The sequence below is a fragment of the Neofelis nebulosa genome, chromosome 13, assembly GCF_028018385.1.
Source record: "Neofelis nebulosa isolate mNeoNeb1 chromosome 13, mNeoNeb1.pri, whole genome shotgun sequence".
NCBI classification, from domain to species: Eukaryota; Metazoa; Chordata; class Mammalia; order Carnivora; family Felidae; genus Neofelis; species Neofelis nebulosa.
The window spans coordinates 73,178,664-73,195,993 of NC_080794.1; positions in this window are offsets into that span (position 1 = coordinate 73,178,664).

Genomic DNA, 17,330 nt, shown 5'->3' on the forward strand with positions numbered 1-17,330 from the left:
CTAATCCTTTTAACGGAGTGAATAATCAGCCTTAGAGGATCCCTTAGGTTCTTGTCATTTTAAAATCCTTTGGTTTTATGTCTTTAGAGATGCTGGAATTTCATGTATTTTCATGAAGGTGGAGATGACACAGTACCAAGTATATATAAGTGCCAGTTAAGCAGGAAAAATTTCATGGGAAGAGATTGAATTTTTTTTTCCTGAACTATCAGGCTTTTTAACTCTTTACCCTACTTCCTAGTCTTAGTTCTGTGTTATGCAAACATAACAAATTTTGGCATTAAGAAAATAGAAAGGAGAAGGCTGATACTTAGGAATGCAAGACTGTAAAATAGCTATTTCCTAAATCTCTATTTAAAAGAACAAGCCAACGTTTCTTCTCTTAGGGGAGGTAAGTCCTTGCCTTTCAAACTTCAGTTCGCATGGGCTGTGATAGCAGCAGGTAAGGATGATCCAGTTCCAAGTCTTTCCTCCAGTTTCCCAATGTCATCCTGGTTATTGTGAACAAATGAACCAATTGAACAAAGCATAAAATGACTCTTGTGTGTGTGTGTGTGTGTGTGTGTGTGTGTGACAGAGGGGTTGGCATGTGAATATTTTACATGTCCCCATGTAAATGGCACTGGCATTGTGGCTCTAACTGGAGATATCTTTGGTAAATGGATTGGTTTCCTGGGTGCCCAGCTAGGACATAACATGATAACCTCATATGCCCTCTAAAGTTTTCATTTAAAATGATTTATCAGCTGCTAAAGCAAAAAGAGGGAAAAATAAAAACAGAGATCGATTACGTATTTTTCAAGAACAGAGCAATTTTCTGGTTAGAACAAGGAGCTCATCCTCAGAAAAAGCCAATTCAGAAAGTTCATCCTCCAGCCATTCATAGACCTTCCCGGGCCGCTGGCACCAACCCAGCTTACTGATACAGTTTGGCTCGCTGTTAGTAGTGGACTTTGCTCCATCACGGATGGGAGGGAAGGTTCTTCCTTGGCCTCCTCTTTCCACCTCTGGTGAGGTAACCAGAATGTTGGTTCCTGTGTGTGTGTGTGTGTGTATATATATATCTTAGAGAGAGAGAGAGATCATGTGTGACGTGGAGGAGGGGCAGAGAGAGAGAGAGAGAGAGAGGGAAGATCAAAGCAGAGAGCCTGATGCGGGGCTCAAACTTAAGAACCGCAAAGTCATGACCTGAGCCAAAGTCAGACACTCAACCTACTGAGCCACCCAGGTGCTGCCAGAATGCTGGCTGTGAAGACAGTTTCCTATGTTGTGTATGTTCCCCAGGTTTTCACAAATGGAGCAGTTTCATCATGATTTTTTCTTACTTGTGGACCTTAGGAGGTTCAGGCAGTTCTATACTTAGGCACCAAAGGGGAACAGGTAGTTACAATGCTGGGGTAACTCCTACCCACAGAGCTGGTTGTTTGGCTTCTATAAAGTACTGCCACCCATGAGATCAACTTCACTGAAGTCTTCATGTCCTCTCTTCATCCCTACTTTCTGTCCGACAAGGAAGCAAATGAAGGTCTGTCTGGAACTGCCCCTGGGCGAACTTCTTAGCTTCATCCTTCTAAAACACCTTCCAAGCTCTGTTTTCCTTGAGCTGACCCAGCTCGTTGACCCACTCACCTGCAGCTCTTTGAATCCGAATTTTGGGTAAAAATTGTCCATGTTCAACTAGACGGTAAGCTCTTTAAAATTCCACTCACTCATTCACCCTATGAATAGATACTCTGTAGTTGCTCTGGGCCAAGCACTATTCCTGTGCCTGGCTTGTGTGGAACTCACATGGTCATGGGAGTGCTTATTAGCAATCTAGAGTTCTCTTACCTCTGGTAATTCCATAGATGGATGTTGTACCTCCAGCAGTACCTGAATCACTGCTGATGTGTTAGTGCTGGCAGGAACATAGAAGCTTTTTGGTCCAGTGAGCTTGCAGTGAACATTGATGTTGATGATGCAGATGGAATGAATGTCAAGATCATGACTCCGTTGTGGAGTCAGAGAAAGACATGCTTTCAGTCTGATTTTATCCATTTCTTATATTCTCAAGGTCTAGTCTTCTCTCTTCTCTCCTCTCTTCTCTCCCTCTCCCTCTTTCCCTCTCTCCCCACTATCGGATGCTTTGGCAGCGAGCTCCCTCATGTTTTCAACTCTAACAAAGAACTCTTATACCAGGGCTATTTTAAAAGAAAATTAAGCAGAAGCACAGCAAAGGTTTTAAAAAGTATTTTTTTCTCATTATTTTATTGTTGAATTAATTATTTTATAGGAGATTAAAAGCAAAGTGATCATTGAGTGGACCTCATAGCATGTACTGACCCAGTCTTAGAAGATTGCATGTAAACCAGAATTTTGTAACTCAAGTTCTATTTTAGGTTCACCCTGAAGAGTTGTTATTTAAAGCAACCTTGTAAAAAGAGTAATCAGAACCTTCCTGAATGTTAGAGTTAGCAGGGGCAGCAGATTTCTTAAAGGAGGGTGGGAACATGACTCTTACAGCCTTCCTGGTTTTATCTCCAGACTGGTGGGGCCTGGGAAACATGATTTTATTCTTAGGGAACTTTGGGAATACTGAAAAGAAAAAACGGTTCAAAAGTTCTGTAGAGAATGGATGATGGCTTTGTTTGCTTCATTTTTTTCCACTGGGGGAATGGCTCACCGCATACCCCCCCACCTCAGCCTGTCCCCAAAGGGAATCAGGGAAATGGCCACAGTTCATTCTGAAATGACTGGAAGGAGAGTGGGGGGCGGGGGGGGGGGCAGGCGGGATGCTGTGCCTTCACAGTACCCAGTTACTGGACTGAGCATCATTTCCCGGAGCCACAGGATACAACATTACAGGGAAACGGGAGATTTCCACTCCTGCATGGGGAAGTTCCTAAAGGTGTGTTTGTAATATTTCGTTTGGAAAGAGACAAGATCATTTATTTGAACATCTGAATTGGCCACAGAATCCCATAATTTGTATTTATTGGGGGATTTTGTGGGTTGTTGTCTTGAGAAGAAACACAAAAAAAGCTTGTTCCAAACCCAACATTCCACAAGGAAATGGAAATTTCATTGCTCCTTTCTGACATAAAAGGTCATCTTGTTGTTTATCTACAAAGCCAGGGGAAATTGGCTGTTGAGTATTTTGCATTTGGAAACACTGGCCCAAATTCAAAGAAGTCTGATGCTCTCTCCCCTCCTTGCCCTGTTTTTATTTAAAGATGTTGCACTCATGAATCATTGGCTGAAAGCTTGAAATATAGTTCCTTCTGTTTCAGAAGATGAGGGCGGGCCTTAGTCCAAAAGGAGAAACACAAAGTCAAGGATGTCCTAGAACTCCTAAGAACATAGACACTGAGAATGTAGCTGTTGTAATGCTCCTGGTCTCTGGGTTATAGGATACACTGGACTCTCTTGTACTTGTTAAATCACCAAAAATCTTTGGCAATATGCAGATCTCAGACTTACCCTGAAGTTTCCAGCAAAGCCTCAGAATAGTTGCCCACTAGGCAGGACAGTGATGTAATACGTAGGGCCCAAGGCAAGTTGACAACGTAGGGCTGCTTGTTCAAAAAGGTACAGTTAGGGGCGCCTGGGTGGCGCAGTCGGTTAAGCGTCCGACTTCAGCCAGGTCACGATCTCGCGGTCTGTGAGTTCGAGCCCCGCGTCAGGCTCTGGGCTGATGGTTCGGAGCCTGGAGCCTGTTTCCGATTCTGCGTCTCCCTCTCTCTCTGCCCCTCCCCCGTTCATGCTCTGTCTCTCTCTGTCCCAAAAATAAATAAAAAACGTTGAAAAAAAAAATTAAAAAAAAAAAGGTACAGTTAAAGGTATTAAATTATAAACCTTTTCCTTTAAAAATATTTTACTATTTAGAAAACAATGATGTAATTGTAATACGGGAGTAACAAAATTGATAAATGGTAAATAATGTGTTGTGGTCTTAATTTTATATACTACAGTAAAAATACTTCATCAGTGTAATATCTTGATTGGCTGTAAGATTTTTCTGGCTCTCATTTTTGTGAATTCATTTATGAGATTATCAAAATTTATGCTCTTAGCAATTTCATTTTCAGTTGATATAATTGAAAGCGATCTCTTTTGCAAGTACTAAATCACAAATAGTTTTTGAAAATTTTTAACTTTTGAATATTTTTTAATGTTTATTTATTTTAGAGAGAGAGAGAGAGACTGAGTATAAGTGGGGGAAGGGCAGAGAGAGAGGCACACAGAATCCGAAGCAGGCTCTAGGCTCTGAGCTGTCAGCATACAGCCAGACGCGGGCCTCAAACCCACGAACCGTGAGATCATGACCTGAGCTGAAGTCAGACGCTTAACCGACCGAGCCACCCAGGTGCCCCAGTTTTTGATAATTTTTAATTTTGAGAAGGATCTTTCTGCTGAGTTCCTGGAGTTATTGGAGTTACTGGAGTTGAAGAACATCTTATTGGGTATAATAGCTTTAGGGTAAATTTCTAAAAAGTTATTTTGAAATACAGATGTCAGCATGTCTAGAGCTAATGATTCTTAACAAAGTTTCTAAAAAGATTTAATTCTTCATACAAATAAGTTTTGTGTAAGTTTGAAGTTAATTTTAAAGTAAATTTATATAAGGGCATTTTAATGTTTTCTCTGACATTTCCCGTAACTTGTAGGCGTCCTACGAGCAACTGAAAGTACCTTCACAATTTTGTGTATAATTCAAAATACTTGTTTATAGAGTCCAATGTGTTTCTTCATACCAGGAAAAATTAATTTTTGAATAATTTTTTAAAAAATTCATTCGGTTTTGAGAGACAGAGACAGAGCACGAGCAGGGAAGGGGCAGAGAGAGAGGGAGACACAGATTCTGAAACAGGATCCAGGCTCTGAACTGTCAGCATAGAGCCCGGCACAGGGCTCGAACTCACAAACTGAGATCACGACTTGAACCAAAGTCAGCCACTTAACCAACTGAGCCACCCAGGCACCCCAAGGAAACATTAATTTAAAAATTGTTTTCCTTGCTAATAAGTGGTTCATGTAAAGTTTCATTATGAAAATGGCGCTTTCTTCTGTTGAATGCAGCAAGCTTTAAATTCAGTTTGTAGTTCTAAGCCTGAGGATATTTGCTCTGCTTTTTGCAACAGTTTTCAAAACTGGAGATCCTAAACTCTTTGAAGAATCCTCATAACTCCTGGAAATGCAGTATTGCAGTGTTCATGTGCACATTTTTATTTCGTAGTAATTTACTGACAAAGTTTACTGCCTGAGTACCAGCAGTTTCTGTCCTGGCGCTCAGGACAGAGAGTTCATATTTCTGCAGATACAACAGGGATGGGCTCCAGACGCTGACAGGCGGGCCCGCCTCCCCCGGCCATGGCCACTGCTGCCACGCATCTGGGCTCAGGTTCTGGTGCTGGCCGCCCTGGCCTGCCTTGCCCGAAGGTCTGAGCCTGAGTGTGTTATTGCTGCCTGGTGTATCATCTCTGCTCATATGCATGCTCCATTGTCTCATTAGACTTCACTTGCATAACTCACAAAGAGAAAATTATTAAGAATTTCAAGATAGCAACTGTAGAGCATTAAACTCAGCATGGACTCCTTCTGAGAGAGTCCCTTTCTGACTGTACAGGTCATCACACATGAAGCCGGTCCCGCCTAGACATACAGAATATGGCTAATTGAGGGAATGAAGGTTCTTACCACATGCAGCCTTAGTTTCTGGCGGACCATCTTCATTGCCAGGAAGTTCCAACCTCATGTCTAACCCTGGCCCAAAGGTGCCATTTTTCTTACCCTTTCTCCAAAGATTTTGCTACTCACTTTTATCAGAGCCTCTCATTAGTTCACCTAGTGAGTATAGGTTCGCCTGAACACGGACTAGCATCTGTTTTCATACCTGGGAAGACTGATTCCTTATATTCCTGTCTTATACACTATGAGACTGCATAATCAGTCTGCTTCCTAGTTTCCCTAATCTACAAGGTCCTTATCAGAATCTCCTGCAGCCTTGCAAACATGTTATATTCCTTGTGCCTATCCCTAGAGATTCGGGTTCTGGACATCAGGAATGGAGCCCAGCCATCTGCATTTTAATCAGCTTTAGCTAGGGATTCTGATAGCCTGGTCTGGGAATATCTGGTGGTTCTCCTGATTAGGAATTTGTTCAAGGCTCCACAGCTGTAGTCCCGTCTCTGTTCTGGACCCCAGGGCTCATCTTAGTCCGCCCATGATTTGTCTGCTTTATCTGATTCAGCAGTCCATGTCCCCTCTTTGTATTTTCTCCCTTTTAACCACGTAGTTGTAAAGCAGGAGGTCACTCCTTTTATGTTAAATCCCTTCTGTAGCTCTATGAAGTGACTTTCAACCAATGTAAATTGGTTGCCCAGCCCTCGCTAAGCTGGTACCATCAAATGGCACAAGGTGTGTGTGTGTGTGTGTGTGTGTATGTGTATGTGTGAGTGAGTGTGTGCATTCATGTATATGAGTGTGTGTGTGAGTGTGCCAGCAGTGATGATGGTAGAGGAAGTCAGGATGGATTCTAATGTTATGGTACTTCAGACCGGAAATACCAGACCTGATAAGGGATGAGACCATCCCTACAACTCATGAATGGTTCAGAAAAATCAACATAGATTAGCTAATTTAATTCCCGAGTATACTATTGGAGGCATAAAACAAGTAGTTGTAACTACTTGTACCACTTAAGATAGACTCTTTTTTGCTGTAGTAACAACCCCCAAATCTCAGTGGCTGTAACAACTTACATCGTATGTCTACTGCGTAACTTCTGGGAACTTGGCTCTGTGTTTCCTGAGACTCTGGCTGATGGAACAGTTCATCCTAAACCCTGTATTTTTCCTAGCAGAGGGAAGGAGAACTTTGGAGCATCCTGCCCAGCAATATAATGCTCTGGCCTGGAAATGACACATCATTTATGTTTATAACTCATTGGCCAGAACTAGTCACATGGGCCATAGAAAAGAGGCAGTGGGATCATACAAAAATGTGAACTGTAAAGCACTGCGTAGATTCAGTTGCTCTTTCACAGGATTTTAAAGCAGGTGTAGCCTTATCCAGTCAATAGTAAGTATACGACCTAAAGAGTGGGAGCATCCAGAAATAGGCCCTTTCAGAAGGACTAGATATATTAATGAATAATAGATTCCCACCACTGAAAGCAGAGAGGCCTCTCAGCTGGAGGAACCATGTTGGGAGGATCTGGCTGAGATGAAAATGTTTCATGTTCAGAGACCCAGGTGGTGAACTGGGCTTTCTTCCTGGTTCATTTCCTGAACATTTTCTAATCCCTGTTCTTCTCTTGCTTCCATGTACATCTTGTTGGTGAGGATGGAGATTGATGGGGATGATTATAGGTCACAGAGCCTAGAGGTGGCTGAATGGGAGTTGTTTTTCTAGTTATTTTATAATTTTATGTTGTCCTAGATCTTAATCACTTGCCTCCTTGTCTCAGTATTTGATTTCCTATTATGTGCTTGATTTGGACAAAAAGTTCCATTTAAACCAGAAACCATCATTTTTTTTCAGGACTTGGGACTCAGGGAGAACTTTGCAGTTATTACAAATGGATGCGAAATGGTGGGTCCCAATATGGGATTGAGGACAGCCAAGTATGATCAAAGCATTTTATGTTTGAGTTTTAGAAGTGGAAAATAAAGGATAGACGTAAAACAACAACAAGTACTCAGCATCCTATAACTTGCAGAAGGTGTTTACCTTTTAGGAAAGCAAATTGATTTTTCGTTGACATATTGTGTCTTAAGAATGGTTAACGTTATTACGAGTTCTTGCTTGGGACTCAGAGATACAACGATTCAAAGCCCCGGTATGTTAGAATTCTCCAGAAAGAACCAACAGGCGGCCTTCCTTCCTTCTCCCTTCCTTCCTCCCTCCCTCCCTCCTTCCCTTTCTTCCTTCCATCCTTCCATCCTTCCTCCCTTCCTTCCTTCCTTCCTTCCATCCACCCATCCATCCACCCTTTTATCCATCTGTCTATCTTGGGATATCTTGGCCTCTGTAATCTGTTAAATCCTTCTAATGGTGTCAATTCCTTCCAGGTAAATCTCTATATTAGAAGGAGTTGACTCACATAATTATGGAAGTTTAGAAGTCTCAAGATCTGCAATCAGCAAGCTGCAGGAGATCTAGGAGAGCCAATGATGTAAGTTCTAGTCCAAAAGCCAGTAGGCTTGAGACCCAAGAAGAGCCAGTGTTTCACTTTGAGTCCAGAGGCTGAAAAAGATGAAATATCCCAGCTCAAGCAGTCAGACAGGAGAAGTTTCCTCTTACTTGGGCTTTTTGCTCTATCCAGGTCTTCAGTTGACAGACTGAGACCCACCCCCATCATGGGAGGGCAACTTTCTTTACTGGGTACCGACTCAAATGTTAATCTCCTCCAGAAACACCCTCATACACACACACAGAATAATGTTTGATCACATATCGGGCAGCCTATGGCCCAGTCAGGTTGATCTATAAAATCGACCATCATGCCAACTCTGTTACTTGGGAGCTGTGTGAACTTGAGCAAGTTATTTAACATTTTTGTGCTTCATTTTCTCTCTCTCTGTAAAGTGGGATAATTAAAGTGCTTACTCATAGGGTTGTCTTGTGGCCTGAATGAGAATATATATCAAACCCATAATGAAAATTTACTGGATGCTTGAGGTACACTGGTGCTGTGCTGGTGCTGTTGTCATCCTCCCCATCCCCACCCTCAACGTGATGGGTATCTTCTCACAGGGTGAGTTGGGAGGCAGGGCGAGGGACTCTGTGGAGGAGTCTCGTTGTTCTCTGGGATTATTTCATGGGTCAGTTGCTACATAAGTTACATAGATTTTTTTCAACGTAAGTTTTTTTTCTTTTCTCTCTTTTAAATATTAGTCTCTGTTTCAAGGGAGCATTTTGGTCTGCATGCTAGTGATTTATTTACAGTTAACACATCACTCCACAGGTTAGTAGGTGACGTGTAGACATTTGGATCTTCTGAGCCTCTTTAAGGGAGGCAGAGCAGGAAGGTTTCTGCAACAGGGCACCTGAGTGACTCAGTTGGTTAAGCTTCTGACTCTTGGTTTTGGCTCAGGTCATGATCTCACAGTTCGTGAGTTCGAGCCCCATGTCAGGCTCTGTGCTGACAGTGCAGGGCCTGCTTGGGATTCTCTCTCTCCCTTTCTCTGCCCCTCTCCTGCTCTCTCTCCCCTTTCTCTCAAAATAAATACATAAACTTAAAAAAATAAAAAAAAGAAAGGTTTCTGCAGACAGCAAACTACTTTGCCCAAAGGTGAGTGTTAGTTCAGAGGATCGTAATTCAGAAAGTTCAAGAGAGTTCCAAGCTGGGCAAAACAAAACAAAACAAAACCAAAAACAAACAAAAAGCAAAAAAAAAAAAACCCTTTCCATTTTTATTTTATTTGCGATTAAGTAAAGTGATATTTATATGTAATATGCATAACAAACTTCATCACTGTTTTAAATGTCAGGTTTATTGGAGCATAATTTACATAAAACAAAATTCATTATTTTAAAGTTTACAACTTAGTAAGTTTGACAAATGTATATAGTTGTGTAGCCATAACAACAGTAAAAATACAGAACCTTTTTATTTCTTGTGTCCCTTTGCGGTCTGTCCCCTCTTCACATTCTGAGACCCAATAACCACAGATTTATTTTCTGTCCCTATCATTTGACCTTTTGTGGAACTTGATATACATGGAATCATACATTGTGGAGCTCTGTGTCCGCCTTCTATCATTTCACATAATGTTCTTGAGATGTAGCCATGTTGTTGCATGGATCAGTAGTTCTTTTTTTTTAATGTTTATTTATTTTCGGGAGAGAGAGAGAGAGAACGCGCATGTGCAAGAGCACACAAGCGGGGGAGGGGCAGAGAGGAAGATACAGAATATGAAGCAGGCTTCAAGCTCTGAGCTGTCAGCACAGAGCCCGATGTGGGGCTCACACTCATGAACTGAACCCAGAGATCATGACCTGAGCTGAAGTCAGATACTCAACTGACTGAGCCACCCAGGCACCCCCAGTAGTTCTCTTTATTCCATTCTGGCAATACACTAAAATTTGTTTATCCATTTGGTAGATGGACAGTTTGCTGTTTCCAGCTATTGTAAATAAGCTGCCGTGAGCATTTACACACAGGTTTTTGTTTAGACATAGATTTTCACGTCTCTTAGGTAAATAATAGGATTTTTAGAAGCAGGGTTGTGTGGCAAGAGTATGTTGAACTTTATAAGAAATTGCCAAATTGATTTCTAAAGAGGACATTTTGCCTTCCCACCCAGCAGTGTATGAGAATTCCAGTTACTCCACACCCTCATTAACACTTGATGGTATCAGTCCTTTTCATTTTTAGCTCTAAGTGAGAGCTGTGAGCATCATTTCACGTGCTTGTTGACTATCTGTATGTATTTTTTGGTGACCTTTAAAATATTTTACTTTCAAATATTTCAGATATTTTTATTGCCTTTTTAAATTCTTACTGAGTTGTGAGAGTTCTTTATATGTTCTATAATCATATCTTTGGCTAGGTATGTGTTTTTTGAACATTTTTGCTCAGTATGCTGCTGCTGTATTAATTTTCTTAACAGTCTTTTGAAGAATGGAAGTTATACATTTTGGTGAAATCCAATTTAACATATTTTTTCTTTATGAATCATGCTTTTTGTCCTATCTAGGAAATCTTGAGTAATCAGAAGTCATAAAATTTTGTCTTGCTTTCTTCAAAAAAATGGTACAGTTAAAAAATTCTATAGTTTTAGCTCTTTATTGTTTATGTATGTAGTGTGAGATAAGGGTTGGGAGTCTTTATTTACTTCATTCTTTCTGTCTGTCCACCTATTGATATCCAACTTTCCAGTATACTTGTTGAAAAGACTTTACTTTCTTTACTGAATTACTGTGGAATCTTTGTTGAAAATCAATTGGCTTCTCTTTGTTTTATTCGTCTTTATGTTTATTCTTATGCTATTATCATACTGTTTTGATTTCTGTGGCTCTATATAAGTTCTTGAAATCTGTGAATGTGTATCCTCCTACTTTGTTGTTCTTTTTAAAAATTGTTTTGTCTCTTCTTACTCCTTTGCATTTCCATATGAATTTTAATCAGTTTGCCACTTATTACACAAAATACTACTGGGATTGGCATGATATTTAATCTATAAGCTAATTTGTTGAGAAATGACATCTATCTAACATCGAGGCTTCTAATTCATGTATTTAAGTGTTCTTTATCATAGTAAAGTTTGTAGATTTCAGTGTACAGATATTGCAAATATTTTGTTAGATTTATTCCTAAATCCTTCTTTTTCTGATGCTGTTGTAATGGTATTTAAAATTTCCAATTTCCCATTGTTGCTAACATATAGAAATAAACTTGATTTATTGTCATGCTTTTAACTGATGTATGTCTTTACTTTTAAAATGAATTTCACAGTATATAGATATTACTTAGTTTTATCTAATTTGACAACCTTTGCCTCGTGATTGGACTGTTTAGACTATTTACATTTAATGTTATTAGTGATATGATTGGGGTTTCAATCTACCACCATCTATTTGTTTTCTATTGGTCCCATCTGTGATATCTCCTATTTTCATATCTATACTAACCTTTGCTTATTCTCTGGCGTTTAGGGCTTGTGTGGCATGTTGGATGAGGAAAGATGGCTTTCGTGTCAGTTAGCCTATGTTGGAATCCTGGGAATTTAGGAAGATTACCAAGCAACTTTGTATCAATTTTCTCATCAGTACAATGAGGGTAGTGGTAGCACCCTCCCCACCCACAGGGCTCTGTGAGGATGAGAAGAGATACCGTGTGTATCTAACATGTATGTTGTATAGCGTAGTGCTGAGCTCATAGTAAGTGCTCACTACATAGAAACCCTTCTTCAACCTTAAATTGCATTGTAAACATTATCTCCTATTTCTATGTAATCTTTATAACTGTCATTATTATGGCTGGATGATAGTCTACAAAGCAAATACAAACCACTATGACCAACTTCCATTTGGTTTGACAGGTTATTTCCAGTTTTGGACCATTCTAGATAATTCGGTTGACCCTTGAACAATGCAGTCGAGGGGCACAATCCCCCATGCAGTCAAAAATCCATATATAACTTTTGATTCCCCAGAAACTTTACTACTATCCTACTGTTGACTGGAAGCCTTACTGATAACACAAATAGCTTATTAACACATAGTTTGTATGTTATAGGTGTGATATTCTGTGTTCTTACAATCAAGTAAGCTAAAGAGAACATGTTATTAAGAAAATCATAGGGAAGAGAAAATACATTTGTAGTACTGTATTGTATTTATCAGAAAAATTCCACATATAAGTGGACCTGTGTTGTTCAAGGTTAACTATATTGTAACTAATGTCTTTTTTTTTCATATAATATGCTTGTTCTCTCAGTACTGATTTCCTTTAGAAAAATCCTTGGGATGGTATTTCTGGATAAAGGATATGAATCTCCACATGGTTCTTGCTACGTCTCCAAGCATATCTTTTGGAGTCACAATAGACACTGGAGAGATGTTACCTTCCACTTCTAATTCTCACGGGACCAGAAGATAGTCTTTCCTATGTCTCTCCTCTTTAAAGATGCATCTTCATTTTGTCTGTTCCTCTGTTGAGTGAACTGTCCTGGACTTCCTTATCCTAATGGCTCATTACTCACACCTGTCACCCATTTCGGTGGTTCTGGAAAATTGCAAGTCTCGTTTTTATGTCTGCTGCCTCTGGTTGGAGCCCCTCAAGAAGAAAGGCAGCCTGCTGTTGATCGTGGGGTGTCTGTTTTACAGCTCTCTCCTTATTTGGCTCAGCTGGAACGCACATTATCTGGGAGGGTTCGCTCCTGCGCTGCTTAGAAGCTTCCAAGCTGGAGAGAGAGGCAAGCCTGGTGTCCTTGCCCAAGGGGTCTCATTTCTCATGCAGACATCATTGCTTCAGGGAGAAAATTAGGGAGAACGGTTTCCCCTTTCCTGTAGTGCCGGCTCCCCACACCCCTCCAGCGCAAGACCTGTCTGTAACCTTTCCCTGCCTCCTCCTCTCAGGAACGCATCCCCCTACCATCTCACTCCGTGTCACCATTGTCTAGATGAGAGATAGTACACGCAAAGACACACGTGGTTTCAAATTAGGCCAAGGAGTCCAGGTGTGAAGGCAAATTCTGCCAGTGTATCCAGGTAGGACAGGACAGCTGCCCGGTCTAAGGAAGTCAGGTGTTTGGCAGAAGGTCACGGTGAGCTTTATGCTCCCTTGGAGGGTGCCTTGGCACACAGGCATTGATTATAAAATGGCGATACTGACAATCTGGTTGATCTCTAACTCAACCTGATTTTAAGTTGAGAATGTTTCGAGCAGGCAATATTTAAATTCAGAGACCCTGGGAATGCAGTGCTGCATTACTGAATGTGCTTCCATTAATTTGGGTCTCCCGGGTGACCTCTGCGGGCTAGCCTGGAGAGCACGGTGGCTTACGGCAGAGGCTTCGACCTGTGTCCTCATAAACCTAGCCAGCCTTAGATCAAGCGACACTCCTTCAGCTCTTTTTACATCGCGACTCGGGTTGATTTTTCAAATCTCCTATCCCTACCTGTTACCAGCCTGGGTTGAGAGCCAGCTTCCTAACTCTGTCACTTGTCAGGTTCTTCTTTGTCAGGATATTTTGAAGATCTTCTTCCCTTCTGCATTAGATACACTGTCACGCACCTGCTTTTTCACATTAGCTCCTTCCAATGCTACTTCCACGTGTTGTATTTTCTTAAGGCACCAGGTGTGTGGGTCTGAAAGAGGATGTAGAGATGAGGGGAGGAAACCTCAAAGGAGGTGAGTTTATTGGCTTTGAATCCACCCCAGAAAAGTGAGTGATGGGGAAGAAGTTTCTTATTATGGGGAAAGTGATACTCAGGTAATACACTCTGAATTAAAAATGAACATCCTGTGAAGACAAATCCCAAGCTTATTAATAGTTTATAACATCACCTTGCTTCTCCTGTCGTAATGATTTCTCTGCAGTTCATGCCAAAACCATAACGTAGGAGCCTTACTGTAGGGAAGCCACGTTTGTCTGCTTCCAAAGGGGCCTGGAACATCATAAATGAATGTTTTTTTTCAATTATAAAAACAAGTTGGAGTGACTTCACATGAGCTCCTGGCTCCTCTGGGCGCAGGGGGAGCATCATCAGTGATGACCTTGTGTTTCCGTGCCTGATGGCACTCTTACTTGGGCTTTTTGCATCCAGGCTCTGGGCAGCGTGTGCTCGGAAAATAAGCCATGATAAAATGGGTCCTGAGAGAAGACCCAGCAGTATCTTGCCTTGATTTAAGTGGTGACAGAACTTCCTGGGTACCCAGAAGGGAAAGGAGGGAGAGACAAGAGAGAAGAGGCTTTTCTGGGCCACACGTTCTTCTATGTGATGAGGCGCATTCTTCCATCCATCTTCCCATGACCTCTTGTGATTTTCCTGCGAAGAAAGTTTTAGGTCCTATCGTGCTGCTTCTATGCAGCATGGTATAGCGTGGTCCGCGGGCAGGCTAAATACATGCTTAAGGTGTCAACAAGACAGAGGCATCCCGGTGAGAATATCTCTACATCTACAAACACAAGCATATGTAATACGGGTAGATGTTAAAACAAAACCAAATTCAGGTATATATGGTATAGAGTGATACTCATGTGCATTTTGTTTCAAGATCTGTTTCTACATACATACATACATACGTACATATTGCAAAATGACATTTGGAGTGGCAACGGAGACCTCAGAGTTTTAATTAGATCTTGGGTAAATTGGGTCTTTGACTACTTTTATAAAACTCAAACCCTGCAATATGTACCAAGATATATTTCAGCCTCCTTTCCCTCCCCAGAATTATTGAATAAGGATGGGAAAATGAATCTTTCTGGAAAGGTTTGGCCTTTTCCACATATATGGAAAGGCACAGGGTGGTGTGGCAAACAGCTGAAGGCTTCCCTGTCACTCACAGTAGAGACATGTAGCCTGTCTTTGCTGTGACCTTGGCCCTTCAAACATCCTCAGCTGGGGTCCAGCCGAGTGCAGGTGTGACAGTAAGCACAGTGAGTTTGAAACCACCCTGTGTGGTTTGAGGATTTTCCTACTCCCAGTCAATGTGCTAATTTTTTTTTTTTAAATGTCAGAAATGGATTCATTTTTGACTCTTTAGGAAAACGTATAGGGTGTGGACTTTGAAGCCAGGGAGTGTTGGGTTAAACTCTCAGCTCTTGCAGGGATCAGCTGTGTGATTGTGAAAGTTACTTTATCTCTCCAGGCGTTAGCCTCCTTGTCTGTAAAACGGGGTATAAAACGGACCACTTCGTGTGGCTGTGATGATGTTCAAGAAAGGTTTGTTCCTTCTCTCTTTTCCTTTCTTCTCTCTCCAGCTCCCTGAATTCCCTTCTCCTGTCTCTTCCCCCATTCTTCCCTCAGGTTCCTCTGAGGATAGAACCTACTATAGCAGATCCTGGTATATTTTGGGGGAAGGACCTGAAAGTCGGATTGGAGGAGAAGCACGGGCAGATTATGGATGGGGCTGGCTGGGGAGAGCTCTGTGCAAGGAGGGGCTGGCAGACAGGGTGTCCCCAGTAGGAAGAGTTATAGCAGGATTTGGGGGCCGTGTGGCCTATGAAAGGCAGAAGACCTGTCTGTGTGCTTGGGAGAGCTGGCATAGGGATAGGCCCCCTTCTAGGTAGGTGGGACTTTTCCTGCTCCTTTCCTGAGCCTTCAGTTATGACTTACTTCTCACCTTTGCTTGCCCCTGCTTTATATCTGGAAAATGTGCTGGGGGTGTGGACCACAGTGCAACCACGTGAGCGTTATCCTGATCATTCTATGCCAGGGCTAATATGGATGTTTTTCTAAAGTAGGCTTGAAGGAGAATAAATGTGTGTACTGCCTAAATTAATTTATTGTGAAAACAAAGTCACTTCATTCTCCAGATTCCTTCAAATACTTGATCTTTCCTCCAGTTTTCTGGCCCTCGTCCTTCATGACCCATCTCTTTTCTGGGAACGTTTTCCTGGCTTAGAGTCCCAGCCCTGCTCTGAATGAGGAAAAGGGAGGCCGTGCCCAGATCACTTTGGAGGAGCCAATGGCAGGACCCACCCAGTCCAATGAGCCCCAGGGGTGCACGCCAAGGACCTCAGCAAAAACTTAGTTTCTTAACATGTCTGTCTGAAAATAGCTTTCCTGTCATAAAGTGGGTTCCCAGGGAATTGTCAAACTGTCCAAGAAAACTAAATGAAAAAAATATATATGCATATATATATGCACATAAAAATTTATATTATTCATGTAATCCACTATATGGTTCGAATTTAGCTTGATGGCTTTTGAAAATGAGTCATTTAATGTCAGCCGTGTTCCCAGAGCCTTCTCAAACCTACTCTCCAGCCTCACTGGAGCCTGAGTCAGGCCTGAGACGCAAGAGGTCTGTCTCGGAAGCAATTAGGGCCGTGGCTTAGAGTTTTGCTCGTGCTGTCCCTGCACCGGGCTTCTGGACTGATTGGACAGTGCTTGGGTCAGGGTGTGCTGAGTTTTGTGGGCCACACTTTCTTCTCCCCCTTCTCACTCACTTTTAAATTATTTTATTTATTCTATCATTTATTAGTTGCTTGCTAAGTCCCAGACACTGTGCTCAGTCCTAGAGGGAAGCGGGGCCTGGAGTTGAATATGGATGTTGGCCCTTAGCCAGGATATTGCAGCTCAGTTAGAGGGATAAGCTATGTTCCCAAGAAAGGCAAAGAGTGCAAGGTAAATAACAGGTAACACTTACTGAACCCTCACTATTTGCCAGACTCTGTATTGAATAATCTCCATATATTCTTGCCTTCCATTTCTAGAACACTTGAGGCGTATACTTCTCCATCTCACAGATAAGGAAGCTGAGGCGAGGGGAAGTAACAGTTTGCTTCAGGGTCTAGTGCCAGAGCCAGGAGCTGAACTCAGAGCCATCTAACCCCAAACCTTAAAAGGCAAAAGGGGCTAACTGCCATAAGAGTGATAATTCTCTCATTTCTGTTTCTCATCCATAAAACGAGAATCATTGCCCTGACGTCCTCCCCACAGGGCGTTGAAGTGTTTTAATAGCCACAGGGGAGGCAGGTGGTTTATATTTGTTTGCTGGTGGGATTGTGGTTGGAGTCCAGAAAGAAAAGAGGAGGAAAGTCCATTTGACCTTTCCTGTCTGAAGACGCACACACTCTGCTTGTGTTGCTGGGAGAAGCCTGCTTGCTCACAGGCAGCTCCTGCCTCCCGCAGGGCACCGTGTTTCAGTCGTGGCCACTGTGATGCGCATG